Here is an 8,871-nt window from a genome sequence, read left to right on the forward strand (position 1 = left end):
CTTTATCTACACATATTTATCTGTGTAAATGGTCTGGTTCTGGTTTCTGAATAATTCTGACTCTAATATAATCCTGTACCTCAAATCTGACAAATAAATCAGAGGAGGGGCACTAAGAGATGTAAGGAGCTCCTTAACTAAAAAGACAATAGAAGCCAACCACAGGGATCTTCACCCTGATAGTGGTGTTTAATTCTGCTGCATTAGCAGTTTTTACACTTGAACATTATTTGCTGGCATTGCAATGGGAAGAAAATATCTACTGAAAATCATATACCTGGTTTCTCAGAATTTTTCTTCCCTTGTAACTGAGGAAATTCTATCCCGGGTGTCAAGAGTGTGACTAGGAATCACAAACAAGAAGCATCATTTTCAGCTGCTGTGCTGAGGGTGGATTAACCTTCATGTCTCCCTGACTCATGAAATCAGGAATTCTCAGAGTGGGATGCACATAGGAATCAGTGATGGCAGTGCTTCTAGACTTTAGTGTAAATGCAACTCACTTGGGCATAATGTTAAAATACTTACTCTGATTTCATGGTTCAGTTTTTATATTTTTCATAACACCCATAAAATGCCAATGCTTTGGTAGATGGACTGAACAGGAATAGGAAGGACAAACATTTAAAAAAATACAGATTATTGGGTCTACTCAGAAAAATTTAATCACAATTTCTGAAGGGGGCTGTCCAAAAACAAGTTAAAGCTTCACAGATGATTTTAAAAGAAAGCAAGACTTTAGAACTACTGCATTACAGCCTACCTAATTCACAGAGCTGTCATTATGTTGAAATGATATAATCTTGTCATTGTGTCATAAGATGTACTGCACATTGATATTCACAAATGTTATTAACAATTAAACTGGCAAACATTAAAAAAATACTTATAGAATGTTGAGAAGATGTGAAAGAGAAGTATAGAACAGACAGGCCATCACATAAAAAAAAATTACCCTGGAAAACATATAACCTGGAAAAACTATACCTTCAAATTGAAAAGACATTACAGGTAAAATAAGTGGTGGTGCTTATTCTTAACTCACCTAGGATTTCTGAGAGTGACTCCAAGACCCTGACCTGAGATCCATCTCCCCTCATTCATTGTAGGCATGTGAAGTAAGAACCTCTATAGTCATAATCTGTGTCTACACCACCCCAGCTCATATCTCTCACTACTCATCGCTGCACCTAAGGGAACTGGCTCCCGATGGACTTTAGATCCTGGGGTAACTAATTATAAACAAAGTAATTACTCAAGACCTCACTAGGACAATTCTCTCAGAGTCCTGCCGCAGTGAGTGATTATAGCCATTGATCACACCTGACTATACTTTGGGGAACACTGAGGATGGAAACAAGCTCAGGGATGGATGCTTAATCACTGGCTGCTTGGGGAATGGGCAGGAGTTCTGTGCTGGTGCAGCCTACTTGTTGGTGGATAAGAAGGATGGTTGGAAAATTAATCAGGGGCCATGCCATGAATGATTTAAAATGTCTTAGGAGCACAAAACTTTATACAAAAAGCAATCAGTGGCTTTAAGTAGATACCACCATGAAAGACGCATGCTTTAGATGGATCACATGGCAGTCTCTGACTATAACTCAACTTCCTGTAAACAGGCCCAAGGAAAAACATGCTGCTAATGAGGCTCAGACTTCTATTATCCAACTGTATATATGCCGATATAAGGAAAGGACAGGAATAAGAAAAAAGACAGGTGGTGTCCCTTCGCCATTGGAAAGATGGATACCACAATGCTGAATTTGCAGAATCTGAGCAGCTTGTGCGCTGGGTGGAGATTCTCAGTGAAGGAAATGAACTCCAATTCATCCAGTTGGTAAAGGATTTTGAGGATTTCCAGGAGAAATGGCAGAGAACAGACCATGAGCTGGGGAAATACAAGGATCTTCTGATGAAAGCAGAGACTGAGCATAGTGCTCTGGATGTTGAGCTAAAGCATGCACGATATCAAGTGGCTGTAGAGATTAAACGGAGACAGCGAGCTGAAGCTAACTGTGAAAAACTGGAACGACAGATTCAGCTGATTCGAGAGATGCTCATGTGTGACACATCTGGCAGCATTCAACTAAGCGAAGAGCAAAAATCAGCTTTGGCTTTTCTCAACAGAGGCCAACCATCCAGTGGCAATGCTGGGAACAAAAGGCTGTCAACCATTGATGAATCTGGTCCCATTTTATCAGATATCAGCTTTGATAAGACTGATGAATCACTGGATTGGGATTCTCCTTTGGTGAAGAATTTCAAATTGAAGAAGAGAGAAAAGAGGCGCTCCAATAGCCGACAGTTTGTTGATGGACCCCCTGGTCCTATAAAGAAAACTCGTTCCATTGGCTCCACAGTAGACCAGGGAAATGAATCCATAGTTGCAAAGACTATAGTAACTGTTCCCAATGATGGTGGGCCCATTGAAGCTGTGTCCACTGTTGAAACTGTGCCATATTTGACAAGGAGCCGATGGAAAACAGGTACTTTACAACCTTGGAACAGTGACTCCACCCTGAGCAGTAGACCTCTGGAGCCAAGAATCGAGAATGATAGTTCAGGCACACCACAGGGTAACGGAGGGATGCGCCTGCATGACTTTGTCTCTAAGACGGTTATTAAACCTGAATCCTGTGTTCCATGTGGGAAATGGATAAAATTTGACAAGCTGTCTCCGAAGTGTCGAGATTGTCGTGTGGTTTCTCATCCAGAATGTCGGGACCGCTGTCCCCTTCTCTGCATCCTACTCTGATAGGAACACCTGTCAAGATTGGAGAGGGAATGCTGGCTGATTTTGTGTCCCAAACTTCTCCAATAATACCCTCTATTGTTGTCCACTGTGTAAATGAAATTGAGCAGAGAGGGCTGAGACAGGCTTGTACAGGATCTTAGGCTGTGGTCGGACAGTGAAAGAGCTGAAAGAGAAATTCCTCAGAGTGAAAACCGTACCCCCTTTCAGCAAAGTGGATGATATCCATGCCATCTGTAGCCTTCTAAAAGACTTCCTTTGAAACCTCAAAGAACCCCTTCTAACCTTTAGGCTAAACAAAGCCTTCATGGAAGCAGCAGAAATCACAGATGAAGATAACAGCATAGCTGCCATGTACCAGGCTGTTGGTGAACAACCCCAGGCCAACAGGGACACATTAGCCTTCCTCATGATTCACTTGCAGAGAGTGGCTCAGAGTCCAAACACTAAAATGGATGTTGCCAATCTGGCTAAAGTCTTTGGTCCTACAATTGTTGCCCATGCTGTGCCCAATCCAGACCCAGTGACAATGTTACAGAACATCAAGCGTCAATCCAAGTTGGTAGAATGCCTGCTTTCACTGCCCCTGGAATATTGGAGTCAGTTCATGATGGTGGAGCAAGAGAACATTGATCCGCTGCATGTTATTGAAAACTCAAATGCCTTTTCAACACCACAGACACCAGATATTAAAGTGATCTTACTGGGGCCCATGACTAGTCCTGAGCACCAGTTTCTTAAGACTCCTTCATCCAGCTCCCTATCCCAAAGAGTCTGCTCTACCCTCACCAAGAAAACTCCCATATTTGGGAGCAAAAGCAAGTCTGCCACCAACCTAGAATGACAAGGCAACTTTTTTGCTTCTCCAATGCTCAAGTGAAGTCACGTCTGTCTGTTACTTCCCAGCATTTACCAACTGCAGAAAAGGGAACACCTGTACTCTCTGCTCTGCAGCCTCCTGTACTACTTTTAGCATTCTCCAGGCTTTTAATCAAGTTTAATTGTGCATGATGGTTTTATTTTTTAAATTATATATATAACATATATTATATATACATATATGAGTGTATGTGTGTGTGTGTATATATATATATATATATATTCCCCCAAAAAAGAAAAAGACAAACACCTCCACATCATGTTCAATACTTTCTCAGGTCAAGATAGAAAAAGAAGCCCAGATTCCACATTATTTAGTTAATTTTGCCTCCTTACCTCTCTAGGAAAACCCTCATAGCACCCATCATCAACATCATCCCAAACACTCTCCATATATGCCAGATGACCTCCTAATGTCATGGTCAATGTCCCTGAAATCAATTACAAGGCCAGACCATCATTTATATTTCCTTCTTTCACTGCCTGTTCCAAGTACCCCTTGTACTTGGAAGTCACCAACTGAATGAAGTTCTGTGCATAGTGATACAGTGCAAGATGCATTCCTAGGGAATGTGCAACCTCAATAGTCTGGCCTTTATTGGGTTATTATAGATTATGTTAGCATTTATTTCTGGACATGAAAATAGAATGAGGTACCTGAAAATTGTCCCAGGCTTTCAGACTCAATCCTCCCTACTCTGGTTGTCTACAAACAAACTTTTCCTTGATATCAGTATCAATCACCTCTACTCTTTGTACATTAGTTTACTAACAACTGAGAGAGAGAGAGAGAGAGAGGGAGAGACTGTATAATAGACTCAATTTCCAAATTAGTGAGACAGTTATTATATTCCTGGCAGAAGAGCACATGCTTTAAGAACAAATATTTTGATACGCCATTTTAAGTTCATCAGTCTCATCTCTTAGTTCAGCCACAGCTGCAGGAATGAGCTCTGCACTGGCTTCAACCAGCTTGAGTGGATGTAACTTGACATCACCTTCCTTCAATCCTTCGCCACCTGCTCCTTAATTTTTGTTCTGGGACTTTTTTTTTTTTGTACAGGGAATTGAACTCATGGGCACTCAATCCCTGGGCCACATCCCCAGCCCTTTTTCCTATGTCATTTAGAGACAGGGTCTCACTGAGCTGCTTAGTGCCTCACCAAGTTGCTGAGGCTGGCTTTGAGCTCACCATCCTCCTGCCTCAGCCTTCCAAACTGCTGGGATTATAGGCGTGCACTGCTATGCCTGGCTCTGGGAATTTTCTGACTCCAAAGAAAAATGTCATAGGAACTCTCCTCAAATTCATACAAATATTAAGGTCAAAGATACATTTTAAGTTAATTATTTTAGAGAAATAGAGGAATGAAGTGAGGGTTTTATTATCCTAAGTAATCTATTTTTTCCAGCATCATTTGTTACAAAGGCTATATTTATTGATTTGCCATAATTACAGTATTAAAATTCAATGAAGGATATAAGAGTGAATCTAGTTCTGCACTTTATGCTATTCTGACTCTCAATACTGATATATATTTCTATCTTTAATATCACACTTCCTCAATTATTGTCACTTAATAGACTGGAAATAAGAGATGTGAAACTTCCTATTTTGCTCTTCTCTTCCAAAACTGAAGCTTCTTTGCCTTCACACATAAATTCTATAATGAGATCATTAATTTGTTCACAAAAAAATCTTTTTGGAATTATGATTGGAATTTTGCTAAATCTTGAGATACATTTTTGAAGAGTCAACATCTTAAGAATATTGAGTCTTCCAGTCCAGACAATAGTATGCATTTCCATTTCTTACATCTTTTGTTTCTTTAATCAGCGTTTTGTAGTTTTAAGACACAATCAGTAGTCCCACTTATCCGTATTCTTATTTTTCCCTGTTTTCAGTTACTTCCACTAAACCACAGTCCTACAATATTTAATGGAAAATTCCAGAAGTAAATGATTCACAAGTTTTCAACTACATGCCATTTGAGTAGCATGATGAACTCTTGTGCTGCCTTGCTCCATCCTGCTATGGATCTGAATAATCCCTTTTCCAGCATATCTGGGCTGTTTATGCTACCCATCTGTTAGTCTCTTATCATATCAACTATGATGGTATTTCAGTGAAATAAGTAAACCTTGTATAATAAACCTTAGTAAAGCTCAAGTAGATCTCCAAGTAAATCTTACATAGTAGTCTAACACTACATCCCAATGTCTATGTCACCTCACTTCATCTCACCACACAGGCACTGTTAACAGCTCACATCATCACAAGCAGAAAGAGAAGATATTTTGAGGGAGACAGAGAACACTCAGATAACTTTTATTACAACACTGGCATAGTTGTTCTATTTAAATGGTTATTATAGTTAATAGTCAGGTGTGATCAGTGGCTGGAATCAGTCACCATAAAGGACTTTGAGAATTTGTCTTGAAGAGGTTCTGGATAATTACTTTGTACTTAATGAGTTAGGCCCGAATCTGGACTTCCCTGGGATGTAAGTCTCTCGGGCCCATGGATGGCTAAAAGGTGAGACATGAGAAGGGATGGCAGAGACACGTGATGACTACAGAGGATGTTAATTCATAGGCTTATAACGAATAAAAGGGAGCAGGGCCTTGGGTCAGGGCCCCACAGTCACCCTCAGACATCCTGGGTAAGATGTCAATATGCCAGGTTCTATGATGTTCTACAAAGTAACTTTTCAGGTATGATAACTTTTCTCTTTTCCACCTACCTGCCTTCCAAGACTTTGCCACAGTATAGAAATATTTTGACTAAAGTTCAACACTTATAACACTTTTTATTAATAACACTGTTCATTAATGTTACTTACTGTGCAGTGAATCCTCATAGGTCACAGCATTTTGACATACCAGGCCTGTAAGACAGGGTTCAGTGCGGTAACAGTTCTTAACCTTTCTTTATTTTACATTCACCTGAGGCACTTTAAAAAACTTTGCACATGCCACTATCAGAGATTCCAATTAAATTATCTGAAGGTGCTCAGTAATCTGCGTTTGAAGGGAATGTGTGTGTTTGCTACTCAAGTGCAGTCCAGTGATGACAGTCAGGCAGAGAAAATCCAACACTCCTTCTGTGACAGAAGCAAACAGATAAGTATTTAGGAAAGAATGAACTACTGAAACATGTTGAAAAGAAGATGAGAAAAAGTAATAAATGATCATAGAGATTAAAGACACTTATAAGGTGATAATTATTGTGATGGTGGTGAGATCCGTTATTGTAGAACACGTAAACACTGTGTATGAGAAAAAAATGATCATTTTCACTTAGGCCTTATTATTTCTCTTAAAGGTATTGGAGACAGATAATAATGGTAAAGAGCCAAACTCTCATCTCGAGTTCCTTCTCCTGGAACTGCCCATCCAGCCAGAGTGCCGGAACCTGTTCTATGCCCTGTTCCTGGCCATGTATCTTACCACCATCCTGGGGAACCTCCTCATCATTGTCCTCATTCTCCTCGACACCCATCTCCACACTCCCATGTATTTGTTTCTTAGCAAAAAGTTGTCTTTCTCTGACCTCTGCTTTTCCTCTGTGACCATTCCTGAACTGTTGCAGAACACTCAGAGTCAAGATCCATCCATCCCCTATGCAGGCTGCCTGACCAAAATTCACTTCTTCCTGTTTTTTGGAGAGCTTGGAAACTTCATCCTTGTGGCCATGGCCTATGACCGCTATGTGGCCATCTGCTTCTCCCTGCACTACACTATCATAAGCCCCAAGCTCTGTCTCTCCCTGGTGGTGCTGTCCTGGGTGGTGACCATGTTCTATTCCTTGTTGCACATCCTGCTCATTCCCAGATTGTCCTTCTGTGCAGACAATGTGATCCCACACTGTTTCTGTGAAATATCTGCCTTGCTCAAGCTGGCCTGCTCTGACACTCATGTTAATGAGTTGGTGCTGTTTATTATAGCAGGAACTGTTGTTTTCATCCCATTCCTACTCATTCTTGTGTCCCATGTATGCATTGTGTCCTCCATTCTCAAGGTCTCTTCTGCTCGAGGTATCCATAAGGCCTTCTCCACCTGTGGCTCCCACCTCTCTGTGGTGTCACTGTTCTATGGGACAGTCATTGATCTGTACTTATGTCCATCGGCTAAGAAATCCACTGTGAAAGACACTATCATGGCTCTGATGTACACGGTGGTCACTCCCATGCTGAACCCCTTCATCTACAGCCTGAGGAACAGAGACATAAAGGGAGCCCTAGGAAGAGTCCTTTGTAAGAAGAAAATTCCCTTCTCTGTGTGAAGGGGTTTTAATATAATTTTCACATTAATATTATAATTGATATTAATATTGAAATCTTTTCCCAGATTTTTCCCTCACCGTGGGAACTTCAGTTTAAGTAACATACTACATACTTGTTCAATAGGCAAAAGAAAGTATGTTTAGCTGAGCAGTTAACTAGGAAAGGTGGCCCTGGGGACCTGGATTTGCCTTCCTATTTGTCTTTCCCAAGTGATGCTGGAAAAGCCTATAAATATCATGAGTTTGAAGCCAGTCTCAGCAACTTTGTGAGGCCCTAAGCAACTTAGTGACACCCTGTCTTTAAATAAAAATTTAAAAACGGCTGAGGATGTGGCTTAGTAGTTGAGCACCCCTGGGTTCAATCTCCAGTAACTTCCCTCCCCAAGAAAAAGACATACTTCTGATGAACTAAAGGGAATGGGAAAATTCTTAAGACACATACACCTTGAATTATGAAGAAATAAAAAACCTGAAAAGACCAATAACAAGCAGCAAATTTTAATCTGTAATAAAAACCCTTCCATCAAAGAAACGCTCAGGACTCCCATGACTTCATTGTCAAGTTGCACAAAACATTTAAGAATTCCTCATATTTTCCCCAAAAATTAAAATGGAAGAATTCTTGCAAACATATTCTATGAGACCAGCATTACCTTGACCCCCAAACTGGAAAAAAATACAAAAAAAAAAAAAAAAAAAAGAAAAGAAAATAATAGAAAGAAAGAAAGAAAACCTTAGGTCAATATTCTAGACGAACATTGCAATACTCCTTAACTAAATACTAGAAGATCAAATCCAACAGCACACTATAAAGATTGCCACCATGGATCAAGTAGGATGTATCTCAGAGGTTCAAGGATGGTTCCACATACATAAATAAATAAACTTGATACATTATGTTATGATTTAGATATGTAGTGTCCTTCAAAAACTCATGTGTAAGGTAATGCAAGAA

The 8,871-nt window shown here is 40.2% G+C and overlaps 2 pseudogenes across 1 annotated transcript; both read left to right on the forward strand.

The window, feature by feature from the left end:
• Nucleotides 1-1,730: 1,730 nt before the first annotated feature.
• Nucleotides 1,731-3,635, forward strand: LOC107159329 (annotated as a pseudogene). Its single transcript, XR_001505750.2, has one exon. The product of XR_001505750.2 is annotated as a rac GTPase-activating protein 1-like (transcript).
• Nucleotides 3,636-6,975: 3,340 nt separating this feature from the next.
• On the forward strand, nucleotides 6,976-7,916 carry LOC107159348 (annotated as a pseudogene).
• The last annotated feature ends 955 nt before the right edge of the window (nucleotides 7,917-8,871 follow it).

This window comes from Marmota marmota, unplaced genomic scaffold (assembly GCF_001458135.2).
Source record: "Marmota marmota marmota unplaced genomic scaffold, marMar, whole genome shotgun sequence".
Lineage (NCBI taxonomy): Eukaryota > Metazoa > Chordata > Mammalia > Rodentia > Sciuridae > Marmota > Marmota marmota.